We start from the raw sequence: 14,894 nt of genomic DNA on the forward strand, positions 1-14,894 counted from the left end.
TGTGTACTGGTTTTTTGTAACTTTACTTTCTTTTTTCTTTAGATTGTAAATACTATTTTTTGCACATTGTTCCTTATACTTGAATCACATGCACGCTTCTGCACTTCATCCTTTTCTTGTCTCCTGTTTTTGCTTGTGAGCTGCCTAATAAGTGGATTTCCCTGCTGTGGGATCAATAAAGTGCTATCTTATCTTATCTTATCTTATCTTATCTTATGTCAGTTACATTCTGTTGGGCAGGGTCACTTTCTGTGTCCGTAGCTTGTTGGCCCTTCTTGTCACCTATGTTTGATGTCTTTTAATGAGCTTTTGTTTTTTACTCTTTATTATGTGTGTAAGTCCAAATAAACTCTGTTGTGTTGCCTCTTTTGATATTTCTTAACTGTTTTGCAGACACATTTCCCAGTGAGGACTGTTGAATGGATTTGACACTTTTACTCTGCATGAACTGAAACAATAAGACATGCCTCATGAACCTTAAACACTAATAAAAGAGAAATCAAGTGAGCTCTTCCTACTGAGAGCTCACTCTGTGTGTATGTGTGGAACAAAAATATAACTGGAGATTTTGCTGAGTAATTGTGATGGGAAGGCCACAGGTGACACACACCTTTGAAAGAAATTCACTGTGGCCCGTTTGAAGTAGGAAACTTTTGGTAAACTTCATATTGTAACATGGTTATAATGACCATGATGGAAGACAGTTGACAGCAGATTCACTGGTTGACTTTGTTTGCTTTTGAACGCACCTTATATGACATATATAGTTTGCATTATCCAGATTCAGACTGACCCACTGCACTATTGCTATTTGTGGCAATAAAGTTGTTGTTCTGTTGGTTGTGTTGTTGTTCTGTAGTGCCTGAGAGCAAAGGAAAACCAAAGTCAAATTCCTTGTTTGTATCATAAATTTGGCCAATAAAACGGATTCACATTGAAGTCTTTAATGCATAAAGCCATGGAGTCAGATTGAAAGCGAACCTCTGGTGATTATTTCAAACACCTGTTCTGTGTTGGACCCGCATTCAGATGTTACTGCTGCTTTATGAGGGCAGTCACCGCAGGTCTCTCCTACCACTTCACGTATTAGTCCCGTCCAACCAGAGTCCAGTTTGAGCCGCGCCAAAACTCAGCCGCACCTGTTACCCATGCGCTAATCAAACCCATGTGACCGGGGAGGAGAGGGCTCAGCCAATAGCAGGGCAGAGTTTTTCTGCAGGTGCGGGGTAACGCTGGCTCGAGTCTCCCGTGAAATACGGGAAGCGTCGGTAACGTTCTGGTTTGCCAAACTCGTTTTCTGGTAAGTGGAGCGAACTGAACTCGTTACCTGTGGACAGAGGAAGCCTGTGTGTTCATGTTTCACGGGTTATTTGTTGTTGTACAGTGAAAGCTGTGGCTGAGAGCAGAGAGACGATTCAGGCCTAGAGGAGCTGGAAGTTCGGCGTGAGCCCGAGACAGGCGTGTCCGGAGCAATGCAGAGGAAAATGGCGGACGTGGAGGCAGGTAAGGCCCACACAGAACGTTTAAAATGCAAAGCTTGAGTTGATTTGAGACCAGAAGCTAACATGTTTGATAATGTGCCGGGTTTCCGCAGGACGGACGAAGGGATCCAGCGGAGCAGCCGAGACCATTTGGGAGAAAGCACCGCGTTTGGCTTCGCTCATCGGCTCTACACTTATGTGCGTGTGTGTGATCTGAGTGTTGGAAGTGCAGGCTTGTATCTTTAGCTCGGTTGAGATGGACTTTGTAACCAGTATAGCTGCTTTGGAGTTTGGGACTGGCCAAGTGTTGGAAAGGTTTAGTTGTGGATGGATTCAGTGAGTGGAAGGCATCTGGCCTGCATAGGTTTGGAGCGCGCGTTTGATATTGCTGCGTCGTTGCGTCGGTGTTGTCGGTCTGTGGAAGCATATATGCAGTTGTGATCCGGACACAACTGTGTATATGTGGAAGCCTGTGGGCAGATGGTGTTGGCAGCATGGATTGAGTTGCGTGTCGTGTTGTCAGGTTTGATTGTGGGTAGTTGTCAGTGTGCATGGCCCTGAGGTCCGTGTAGGGTGTGTGTTCAGCAGTGTGGATGAGGCCATGGCCAGGGTGGTGCCTAGGTGAGCCCTCAGCTGCACCTTGAAGTGCTGCTGAATGTTTAAAATTCTAGGTTTAATATCCAAAGCCTGTGTGTGAGTGTGTGTATGCATGAGCTTTCTCTGCAGGAAGGATGAGCTGCTCCAGAGGATCATCAGAGGGTAAGAGAAAGCATGTAAGTCAACATAGATCAGTGTTTCTACATTTAAACATGTAATTGTCTGTGTGTGTTTAGCAGGTGGCTGCATCTGGCTGAGTGGGACTCCAGCTTGGATGAGGCCATGGCCAGTGTGGAGCTCAGGTACGCCCCCTGCTGCATGTGGAAGTGTTGTAAGATGTTTTAACTTCCAGGGTTTGACTTACCTAGTACCTATGGCTAATGTTGAGTGTGTCTCTTTGTGTGTTGTGCAGGATGGAGGAGCTGCTGATCCAGAGAACCATGAGGATGCATGTTGGCCAATACTGCTCAGTGTTTCTACACTGAAGGATTCATCTGTGTACACTCCCAGCAACTGTGTGTGTACTGCATCAGAGTGGAAGACCTGGGGAGAAGAACCTCAAGGACTCATCTATCACAGTGGTCACGTGACTGTAGGCCTGCTGAAGCAGGGATGGAACCACTGTCTCTCAACGCTTCTGCTTCAAAAGATGGACACTGTATCGAGAACATCTCTAGTTGTGCAGGATGGAGGAGCTGCTCAAGAGGACAATGAGAAGATGCATCTTAGCCAATACTGCTCAATGTTTCTGCATTGAAGGACTCAGTTGTATCTTGGTTTTTTTTTTTTTTTTTCTCTCTTTGTGTCCAGCAGGTGGCTGCATCTGGCTGAGTGGGGCTCCAGCTTGGATGAGGCTGTGGCCAGTGTGGAGCTCAGGTAGCCCTGTTGCAAAATCTTGCAAAAAAAAAAAGTTTTGATCAGATTAGTATCCAAAGTCAGGTTCTTTTTTTCTTTGCTGCAGGTGGGTGGAGCTGATCCAGAGGACCCTTTGAGAGCGGGTGTGTGAATGCCACATGGTGCAGTGTTTCTACCCATATGCACGCACTATTTTTACTCAGTTTGTGTGTGAGAGTGAGTGAGAGAGAGAGTGAGAGAGAGAGAATGAGAGAGAGAGTGAGAGAGAGAGTGAGAGAGTGAGAGAGAGAGTGTTGTAGGTGTATATGGGGTGGAGCCAGTGAAGGTGCTGCTGGTGAGGATAGAGCGCCATCCTGTGGGAGTGAGGGACACACTGCAACTGTTGTGTGTTGTCAGAGATCTTTGTGGTAAGTGGATTAAAAAAATAAAAAATAAATAAATCAAGTGCCATTTCCAAGGTGGTTTGAGTGCTGATGGTTCTTGGTTGTGTTTCTCTTGCAGGATGGCAGAGCTGATTGGGAGAACCAAGAGAGACCAGGTGAGACGCTGCCTGTTGGTTAACATTGTTTAGTGTTTCTACACATGTGCATGCATTAATTTCTGTGTGTGTATGCATGTGTTTTCTCTGCAGGAAGGATGAGCTGCTCCAGAGGATCATCAGACGGTAAGAGAAAGCATGGAAGTCAACATTACTCAGTGTTTCTATATTTAAACATGTTGACTGTGTTTCTTTGTGCTGTGCAGGATGGAGGAGCTGCTGATCCAGAGAACCATGAGGAACCATGAGGAACCATGAGGAACCATGAGGAACCATGAGGATGCATGAGGAACCATGAGGAACCATGAGGATGCATGTTGGCCCATATTGCTCAATGTTTCTACACTCAAGGATTCATCTGTGTACACTCCCAGCAACTGTGTGTGTACTGCATCAGAGTGGAAGACCTGGGGAGAAGAACCTCAAGGACTCATCAGTCACAGTGGTCACGTGACTGTAGGCCTGCTGAAGCAGGGATGGAACCACTGTCTCTCAACGCTTCTGCTTCAAAAGATGGACACTGCGTCGAGAACAACATCACTAGTTGTGCAGGATGGAGGAGCTGATCAAGAGGACCATGAGAAGATGCATCTTAGCCAATACTGCTCAATGTTTCTGCATTGAAGGACTCAGTTGTATTTTGCTGTTTGTTTGTTTGTTTGTTGTTTTCTTTGTTCCTTTGTGTCCTGCAGGTGGCTGCAGGTGGCTGCATCTGGCTGAGTGGGGCTCCAGCTTGGATGAGGCTGTGGCCAGTGTGGAACCCAGGTAACCCTGTTTCACCATCTTTTAAAAAATAATAATAATTAACCAGATTAGTACCCAAAGTCAGATTTTTTTTTAAATTTTGATTTTATTTTTCCTTTTTTCTGCAGGTTGGAGGAGCTGATCCAGAGGACCCTTTGAGAGCAGGTGCATGAAGGCCACATTGTTCAGTGTTTTTACCAGTATGCATGCATCCATGTCTGAGTGAGAATGTGTCTATTAAAATCAGAAAGAAGGAAGTGCCTGCTTTTGTCTTTAATGCACTCTATATGGTGCTTAGATCAGTTCTCTGGGGGCGGTGCACTGGGGTCCAACTAGGTTTGCAGTGTGGGTTTGCTATTTCCAGGCTGTTGCATCAGTGTGTGGAAACACATTATGCAGTTGTGATCCGGACACAACTGTATATGTGTGGAAGCCTATCAGCAGGTAGTGTTGTGTAGTTTAGTATTTTCAGTCTTAGTTGTGGCTATTTGTCACTATATGGATGGCACTGGGGTCAGTGTGTGTTTAGTGTGTGTGAGTCATAGTTGGTGCTTGATGTAGAAGAAAACTTATGCATGCATTAATGTCTCCTTGTTTCTTTCTGGGTGCGGCTGCTTCTGGCTGAGTGGCCATCTGACTTTGAGGCCATGGGCAATGTGGAGCTCAGGTAAAGCTCCTGCTGCAGCTGGATGTGAAGCAGAATATTACAAGTTCAACCATTGACCTGATCAGTATCCAAAACCAATGTGTTGGTGTTTTTCAGCAGGAGGGAGGAGCTGAGTGAGAGGACCATTTGAGACCAGGTGAGCAAGAGCCACATTGTAGTCTGTCTACACTTATGCATGCACTAATTTTATATTTTCTGTGTGTGTGTGTGTGTGTGTGTGTGTGTGTGTGTGTGTGTCTGTGTGTGTGTGTGTGTGTGTGTGTGTGTGTGTGAGTGAGAGAGTGTTGTAGTTGTATGTGGGGTGGAGCCAGTGAAGGTGCTGCTGGTGAGGAGAAAGCGCCATGCTGTGGGAGTGAGGGACACACTGTGGCTGTTGTGTGTTGTCAGAGATCTTTGTGGTAAGTGGATTAAAAAAATAAAAAATAAATAAATCAAGTGCCATTTCCAAGGTGGTTTGTGTGCTGATGGTTCTTGGTTGTGTTTCTCTTGCAGGATGGCAGAGCTGATTGGGAGAACCAAGAGAGACCAGGTGAGACGCTGCCTGTTGGTTAACATTGTTTAGTGTTTCTACACATGTGCATGCATTAATTTCTGTGTGCGTGTGCATGTGTTTTCTCTGCAGGAAGGATGAGCTGCTCCAGAGGATCATCAGACGGTAAGAGAAAGCATGGAAGTCAACATTACTCAGTGTTTCTGTATTTAAACATGTTGACTGTGTTTCTTTGTGCTGTGCAGGATGGAGGAGCTGCTGATCCAGAGAACCATGAGGAACCATGAGGATGCATGTTGGCCCATACTGCTCAATGTTTCTACACTCAAGGATTCATCTGTGTACACTCCCAGCAACTGTGTGTGTACTGCATCAGAGTGGAAGACCTGGGGAAAAGAACTTCAAGGACTCATCAGTCACAGTGGTCACGTGACTGTAGGCCTGCTGAAGCAGGGATGGAACCACTGTCTCTCAACGCTTCTGCTTCAAAAGATGGACACTGCGTCGAGAACAACATCACTAGTTGTGCAGGATGGAGGAGCTGATCAAGAGGACCATGAGAAGATGCATCTTAGCCAATACTGCTCAATGTTTCTGCATTGAAGGACTCAGTTGTATTTTGCTGTTTGTTTGTTTTTTTGTTTGTTTGTTGTTTTCTTTGTTCCTTTGTGTCCTGCAGGTGGCTGCATCTGGCTGAGTGGGGCTCCAGCTTGGATGAGGCTGTGGCCAGTGTGGAACCCAGGTAACCCTGTTTCACCATCTTTTAAAAAATAATAATAATTAACCAGATTAGTACCCAAAGTCAGATTTTTTTTTTAAATTTTGATTTTATTTTTCCTTTTTTCTGCAGGTTGGAGGAGCTGATCCAGAGGACCCTTTGAGAGCAGGTGCATGAAGGCCACATTGTTCAGTGTTTTTACCAGTATGCATGCATCCATGTCTGAGTGAGAATGTGTCTATTAAAATCAGAAAGAAGGAAGTGCCTGCTTTTGTCTTTAATGCACTCTATATGGTGCTTAGATCAGTTCTCTGGGGGCGGTGCACTGGGGTCCAACTAGGTTTGCAGTGTGGGTTTGCTATTTCCAGGCTGTTGCATCAGTGTGTGGAAACACATTATGCAGTTGTGATCCGGACACAACTGTATATGTGTGGAAGCCTATCAGCAGGTAGTGTTGGGAGCACAGGCTCTATTGTGTAGTTTAGTATTTTCAGTCTTAGTTGTGGCTATTTGTCACTATATGGATGGCACTGGGGTCAGTGTGTGTTTAGTGTGTGTGAGTCCTAATTGGTGCTTGATGTAGAAGAAAACTTATGCATGCATTAATGTCTCCTTGTTTCTTTCTGGGTGCGGCTGCTTCTGGCTGAGTGGCCATCTGACTTTGAGGCCTTGGGCAATGTGGAGCTCAGGTAAAGCTCCTGCTGCAGCTGGATGTGAAGCAGAATATTACAAGTTCAACCAGTGACTTGATCAGTATCCAAAACCAATGTGTTGGTGTTTTTCAGCAGGAGGGAGGAGCTGAGTGAGAGGACCATTTGAGACCAGGTGAGCAAGAGCCACATTGTAGTCTTTCTACATTTATGCATGCACTAATTTTATATTTTCTGTGTGTGTGTGTGTGTGAGAGAGAGAGTGTTGTAGTTGTATGTGGGGTGGAGCCAGTGAAGGTGCTGCTGGTGAGGAGAAAGCGCCATCCTGTGGGAGTGAGGGACACACTGTGGCTGTTGTGTGTTGTCAGAGATCTTTGTGTTAAGTGGATTAAAAAAATAAAAAATAAATAAATCAAGTGCCATTTCCAAGGTGGTTTGAGTGCTGATGGTTCTTGGTTGTGTTTCTCTTGCAGGATGGCAGAGCTGATTGGGAGAACCAAGAGAGACCAGGTGAGACGCTGCCTGTTGGTTAACATTGTTTAGTGTTTCTACACATGTGCATGCATTAATTTTTGTGTGCGTGTGCATGTGTTTTCTCTTCAGGAAGGATGAGCTGCTCCAGAGGATCATCAGAGGGTAAGAGAAAGCATGGAAGTCAACATTACTCAGTGTTTCTATATTTAAACATGTTGACTCTGTTTCTTTGTGCTGTGCAGGATGGAGGAGCTGCTGATCCAGAGAACCATGAGGAACCATGAGGATGCATGTTGGCCCATACTGCTCAATGTTTCTACACTCAAGGATTCATCTGTGTACACTCCCAGCAACTGTGTGTGTACTGCATCAGAGTGGAAGACCTGGGGAAAAGAACTTCAAGGACTCATCAGTCACAGTGGTCACGTGACTGTAGGCCTGCTGAAGCAGGGATGGAACCACTGTCTCTCAACGCTTCTGCTTCAAAAGATGGACACTGCGTCGAGAACAACATCACTAGTTGTGCAGGATGGAGGAGCTGATCAAGAGGACCATGAGAAGATGCATCTTAGCCAATACTGCTCAATGTTTCTGCATTGAAGGACTCAGTTGTATTTTGCTGTTTGTTTGTTTGTTTGTTTGTTTGTTTGTTTGTTTGTTGTTTTCTTTGTTCCTTTGTGTCCTGCAGGTGGCTGCATCTGGCTGAGTGGGGCTCCAGCTTGGATGAGGCTGTGGCCAGTGTGGAACCCAGGTAACCCTGTTTCACCATCTTTTAAAAAATAATAATAATTAACCAGATTAGTACCCAAAGTCAGATTTCTTTTTAAATTTTGATTTTATTTTTCCTTTTTTCTGCAGGTTGGAGGAGCTGATCCAGAGGACCCTTTGAGAGCAGGTGCATGAAGGCCACATTGTTCAGTGTATTTACCAGTATGCATGCATCCATGTCTGAGTGAGAATGTGTCTATTAAAATCAGAAAGAAGGAAGTGCCTGCTTTTGTCTTTAATGCACTCTATATGGTGCTTAGATCAGTTCTCTGGGGGCGGTGCACTGGGGTCCAACTAGGTTTGCAGTGTGGGTTTGCTATTTCCAGGCTGTTGCATCAGTGTGTGGAAACACATTATGCAGTTGTGATCCGGACACAACTGTATATGTGTGGAAGCCTATCAGCAGGTAGTGTTGGGAGCACAGGCTCTATTGTGTAGTTTAGTATTTTCAGTCTTAGTTGTGGCTATTTGTCACTATATGGATGGCACTGGGGTCAGTGTGTGTTTAGTGTGTGTGAGTCATAGTTGGTGCTTGATGTAGAAGAAAACTTATGCATGCATTAATGTCTCCTTGTTTCTTTCTGGGTGCGGCTGCTTCTGGCTGAGTGGCCATCTGACTTTGAGGCCATGGGCAATGTGGAGCTCAGGTAAAGCTCCTGCTGCAGCTGGATGTGAAGCAAAATATTACAAGTTCAACCATTGACCTGATCAGTATCCAAAACCAATGTGTTGGTGTTTTTCAGCAGGAGGGAGGAGCTGAGTGAGAGGACCATTTGAGACCAGGTGAGCAAGAGCCACATTGTAGTCTGTCTACACTTATGCATGCACTAATTTTTTATTTTCTGTGTGTGTGTGAGTGTGAGTGTGAGTGTGAGTGAGAGAGAGAGAGAGAGAGAGAGAGAGAGAGAGTGAGAGAGAGTGAGTGTGTTGTAGTTGTATGTGGGGTGGAGCCAGTGAAGGTGCTGCTGGTGAGGATAGAGCGCCATGCTGTGGGAGTGAGGGACACACTGTGGCTGTTGTGTGTTGTCAGAGATCTTTGTGGTAAGTGGATTAAAAAAATAAAAAATAAATAAATAAATCAAGTGCCATTTCCAAGGTGGTTTGAGTGCTGATGGTTCTTGGTTGTGTTTCTCTTGCAGGATGGCAGAGCTGATTGGGAGAACCAAGAGAGACCAGGTGAGACGCTGCCTGTTGGTTAACATTGTTTAGTGTTTCTACACATGTGCATGCATTAATTTCTGTGTGCGTGTGCATGTGTTTTCTCTGCAGGAAGGATGAGCTGCTCCAGAGGATCATCAGAGGGTAAGAGAAAGCATGGAAGTCAACATTACTCAGTGTTTCTGTATTTAAACATGTTGACTGTGTTTCTTTGTGCTTTGCAGGATGGAGGAGCTGCTGATCCAGAGAACCATGAGGAACCATGAGGAACCATGAGGATGCATGAGGAACCATGAGGATGCATGTTGGCCCATACTGCTCAATGTTTCTACACTCAAGGATTCATTTGTGTACACTCCCAGCAACTGTGTGTGTACTGCATCAGAGTGGAAGACCTGGGGAGAAGAACTTCAAGGACTCATCAGTCACAGTGGTCACGTGACTGTTGGCCTTCTGAAGCAGGGATGGAACCACTGTCTCTCAACGCTTCTGCTTCAAAAGATGGACACTGCGTCGAGAACAACATCACTAGTTGTGCAGGATGGAGGAGCTGATCAAGAGGACCATGAGAAGATGCATCTTAGCCAATACTGCTCAATGTTTCTGCATTGAAGGACTCAGTTGTATTTTGCTGTTTGTTTGTTTGTTTGTTTGTTTGTTGTTTTCTTTGTTCCTTTGTGTCCTGCAGGTGGCTGCATCTGGCTGAGTGGGGCTCCAGCTTGGATGAGGCTGTGGCCAGTGTGGAACCCAGGTAACCCTGTTTCACCATCTTTTAAAAAATAATAATAATTAACCAGATTAGTACCCAAAGTCAGATTTTTTTTTTAATTTTGATTTTATTTTTCCTTTTTTCTGCAGGTTGGAGGAGCTGATCCAGAGGACCCTTTGAGAGCAGGTGCATGAAGGCCACATTGTTCAGTGTTTTTACCAGTATGCATGCATTCATGTCTGAGTGAGAATGTGTCTATTAAAATCAGAAAGAAGGAAGTGCCTGCTTTTGTCTTTAATGCACTCTATATGGTGCTTAGATCAGTTCTCTGGGGGCGGTGCACTGGGGTCCAACTAGGTTTGCAGTGTGGGTTTGCTATTTCCAGGCTGTTGCATCAGTGTGTGGAAACACATTATGCAGTTGTGATCCGGACACAACTGTATATGTGTGGAAGCCTATCAGCAGGTAGTGTTGGGAGCACAGGCTCTATTGTGTAGTTTAGTATTTTCAGTCTTAGTTGTGGCTATTTGTCACTATATGGATGGCACTGGGGTCAGTGTGTGTTTAGTGTGTGTGAGTCATAGTTGGTGCTTGATGTAGAAGAAAACTTATGCATGCATTAATGTCTCCTTGTTTCTTTCTGGGTGCGGCTGCTTCTGGCTGAGTGGCCATCTGACTTTGAGGCCATGGGCAATGTGGAGCTCAGGTAAAGCTCCTGCTGCAGCTGGATGTGAAGCAAAATATTACAAGTTCAACCAGTGACCTGATCAGTATCCAAAACCAATGTGTTGGTGTTTTTCAGCAGGAGGGAGGAGCTGAGTGAGAGGACCATTTGAGACCAGGTGAGCAAGAGCCACATTGTAGTCTGTCTACACTTATGCATGCACTAATTTTATATTTTCTGTGTGTGTGTGTGTGTGTGTGTGTGTGTGTGTGTGTGTGTGTGTGTGTGTGTGTGTGTGTGTGTGTGTGTGTGTGTGTGTGTGTGTGTGTGTGTGTGTGTGTGTGTGTGTGTGAGAGAGAGAGAGAGAGAGAGTGTTGTAGGTGTATGTGGGGTGGAGCCAGTGAAGGTGCTGCTGGTGAGGAGAAAGCGCCATGCTGTGGGAGTGAGGGACACACTGTGGCTGTTGTGTGTTGTCAGAGATCTTTGTGTTAAGTGGATTCATTAATTAATTATGTAATAAATAAATAAATAAAAATTGTGGTGTTTCTCTTGCAGGATGGCAGAGCTGATTGGGAGAACCAAGAGAGACCAGGTGAGACGCTGCCTGTTGGTTAACATTGTTTAATGTTTCTACACATATGCATGAATTAATCTCTCTCTCTCTCTCTCTCTCTCTCTCTCTCTCTCTCTCTCTCTCTCTCTCTGTGGGTTAGTGCGTGTGCGTGGTTGCAGTGCAGGCCTGTCTTCAGCTCAGTTTAGATGTGGCTTTGTTCTGTATCCAGGTGCATTGGAGTTTGGGTCTGGCTGAGTATTGTCAGGGTTTAGTTGTGGATGGATTCAGTGTGTGTGAAAAGCATTGAGGTCGGTGTAGGTTTACAGTGTTTGTGCTTGTGTCTGTAGGTGGAAGCATATATGCAGTTGTGATCCGGACACAACTGTGTATATGTGGAAGCCTATGGGCAGATAGTGTTGGAAGTGCAGGCTGAAGTGTGTAGCTGAGTGTTGTCAGGCTTAGTTGTGTTCCAGTGTTGTTGTTGTTTTTTTTTGTTTGTTTTAACATTTAAGAGTTCATTTGTTTCTCACTTTCTCTGTTTCTGTGTTTTATTCAGGAAGTGTTGGATCAGAGGCAGTTGGTGTGTGTCCTGGGCCATGAAGAGGAAGAATTGGAAAGAGCTTTGTCTCCTGTTGGGGTTGTGCAGGGTGTGTTTGCAAATAAAGGCTTGATTTGTACCCAATGGCAATTGTCTGTTTGTTGGTTGTGCTTATTTTGTGATGTACAAACTGATTTCAAGGCTGCATGGAGTTTGGATAATGTGCCATGTTTAAACTTAGTGACTGGCTCCACACTTTAGGTTTAGGGCTTTTAGTTAATTCTTTGTTTAAATTAACTGTCAGTGTAAATGCAGTTGTAACATTTTGAGTTGTAGGTAACAGAAAATCTTTAGACAAACAGTTAATATGCAGATGAAACAGTGCAGGTTGTGCTGTGTGGATGCCAGATTCTCAGGCTTTAAACTGAGGTGTTAGATGTATCACTTAGACTTGACACTTTTACATATTCTTGGTTTAAACAGACCAAACCTATGTTAGAGCTGTATGCTGTGGCTGTTGGCCTGTGGTGTCTGGGTGCCATAGTGTAAGAGTTTAAACTGGGGTGTTGGGTGCAATAGTAAGATCTATGGGTAACTGTTAGCTGTCCCACTTTAATTTTAGACATAGACATGTCTGACTTGTTTTGTATGAGCACATGTATGTTAGAGTTTGGCACCGTGACTTTTAGACTGTGCTGTGTGGACGCCAGGCTGAGTTTAAACCCTGATGTGACAAATGTTCATTGTTTTTACACATATCCATTAATGTGTCTCTCTTCCCAGCTGTATGTGGCCGAGTGGGGCTCTGGCTTGGATGAGGCCATATCCAGGGTGGAGCTCAGGTACGCCCCCTGCTGTATGTGGAAGTGTAGCAGAATGTTTGAAACAGGTTTGACTGTACCTGTATCTGATGTAGAGTGTTTGTCCTGTGCAGGATGGAGCAGCTGATCCAGAGGACGATGAGAAACAAGGTGAGAGCAAGTATGTTTGTCAGTGTTTCTACAGATATGCATGCATTAATTTCTGTTTGTGTGTGTGCGTGTGCGTGGTTGCAGTGCAGGCCTGTCTTCAGCTCAGTTTAGATGTGGCTTTGTTCTGTATCCAGGTGCATTGGAGTTTGGGTCTGGCTGAGTAGTGTCAGGGTTTAGTTGTGGATGGATTCAGTGTGTGTGAAAAGCATTGAGGTCGGTGTAGGTTTACCGTGTTTGTGCTTGTGTCTGTAGGTGGAAGCATATATGCAGTTGTGATCTGGACACAACTGTGTATATGTGGAAGCCTATGGGCAGATAGTGTTGGAAGTGCGGGCTGAAGTGTGTAGCTGAGTGTTGTCAGGCTTAGTTGTGGTTATTTGTCAGTGTAGGTTTAGTGTGTGTGTTAGATGTTAGTGGCTCTTGATGTAGAGGCTGTCAGTAGTTGTGTATTGTTGATGGTGCTGTGCTTGGGCCTGTAGGTGTGAGTATGTGTGTGGCTGTGATTAGCAGGTTGATGAAGATTGGCATGAAGGTCACAGTCAAAGTGGAGCTCAGGTAGGCCTCCTGCTGCATCTGGAAACGTTTGAAAATGCAAAGTTAGACTTTTTCTTTTCTTCCTGTGGCTCATATTTAGTTTCTTTGTGCATTGTGCAGATGGAGCAGCTGATCAAGACGACCATGAGAAACAAGGTGAGAGCAAGCATGTTGGTCACCGTTGTTCAGTTTTTGTTTTTAACATGTCAGGAATCATTTGTGTCTCCTTGTCTCTGTTTCTGTGTTAAATTCAGGAGGCGTCGGGTCAGAGGCAGTCGGTCTGTGTCCTGGGCCATGAAGAGGAAGAATTGCATCTGGACTGTGGAGGGTGTTTGCAAATTAAAGGCTTGATTTTTACCCAGTGGCAGCTGTCTGCTTGTTGGCTTTGCTTATTTTGCAATGCACCAACTAATTTCCAGGCTGTGCAGAGACTGTGCCATGTTTAATCTTGGTGACCGGCTCCACACTTTAGGTTAACATTTCAACCTTAGGTATAGGACTTTTCTTTGTTTAGAGCCATCTGTGAGGACTGCCAGAGAGTAAATGAGACAAATATTTAATATCTAGATGAAACAGCGCAGGCTGTGCTGTGTGGATGCCAGATTCTTTGGCTTTAAACTGGGATGTGTTAAAAGCATCACTTAGACTTGATAGAATTTGAAGAACTCTGTTCTTTTTTTCTTGGTTTAAACAGACCAAACCTATGTTAGAGAGTTTTATGCTTCCAGTCCACTTGATAGTCAAAGTGCCATGATTTTAGTTTTTTTGTTGCTGCAATAAAGTGGATTTGTGTCTGTTGTCTTTTTTTGTCTTAAGCTTGACATGTAACAAATAGGGCAAATAGAAGAAAGATGACTTGAGTAGCCGCGATACAGGTCTACATGTACAGTGTGTCACACTTTACAAGTTTTTGTTGTTGCAGCAATAAAGTGGATTTGTGTTTGCGTTGTCTTTTCTGTCTTAAGCTTGACATGTACCAAATAGGGGAAATAGAAAGAAAGTTGACTTGAGTAGCCACGATACAGGTCTACATGTACAGTGTGTCACACTTTACAAGTTTTTTTTTGTTGTTGTAGTAAAGTGGCTTTGTGCCTGTGTTGTCTTTTTTGTCTTGAGGTTGACATTTACCAAATAGGGGGAAGGACAACAAATGAAAATTAAAAAAAAAAAAAAAAAACAAAAAAAAAAAACAACAAACTCTCTCTCTGACTTTTCTGGCTAAAGACCGAAAGATGCAGCATTTAAAATTCAAAAACAGTAAGTAGAGATGTAATGAATGAGAAGAACAAAGTCATTGATTATTGAAGTAATCACATACCTAAAGAATTGAGTAAACAAACCAATCAAGTAGTAAAATATCTGAATACTGAGGTAATGGAGTAGTTAAGCCAAATGCGATAAAAGAACAAGTAATGGGGTAATTTAAGTATTTCAGCGAATAAAGTAATGGAGAAGTAAATCAAATATATTAAGTATTGAAGTAGTAAATCATATATATTAAGTATTGAAGCAGTCATGAGGTTAAATAAATGATTAGTTAAGTAATCTAATGGAGAAGTAAATCATATATATTAAGTACTGAAGTAGTAAATCATATATATAAGTATTGAAGTAGTAAATCATATATATATAAGTATTGAAGTAGTAAATCATATATATATAAGTATTGAAGTAGTAAATCATATATATTAAGTATTGAAGTAGTAAATCATATATTAAGTATTGAAGCAGTCATGAGGTTAAATAAATGATTAGTTAATTAATGTAATGGAGAAATAAATCATA

At 43.7% G+C, this 14,894-nt stretch overlaps 1 long non-coding RNA gene across 1 annotated transcript; it reads left to right on the plus strand.

Moving 5' to 3' along the window:
- The first annotated feature begins 13,113 nt into the window (after positions 1-13,113).
- Positions 13,114-13,633, plus strand: LOC121185073. The gene is made up of 3 exons (XR_005894334.1): positions 13,114-13,130; positions 13,230-13,265; positions 13,364-13,633. It is a non-coding gene; the product is annotated as an uncharacterized LOC121185073 (long non-coding RNA).
- The last annotated feature ends 1,261 nt before the right edge of the window (positions 13,634-14,894 follow it).

This window comes from Toxotes jaculatrix, chromosome 7 (genome assembly GCF_017976425.1).
Source record: "Toxotes jaculatrix isolate fToxJac2 chromosome 7, fToxJac2.pri, whole genome shotgun sequence".
Classification (NCBI taxonomy): Eukaryota; Metazoa; Chordata; class Actinopteri; family Toxotidae; genus Toxotes; species Toxotes jaculatrix.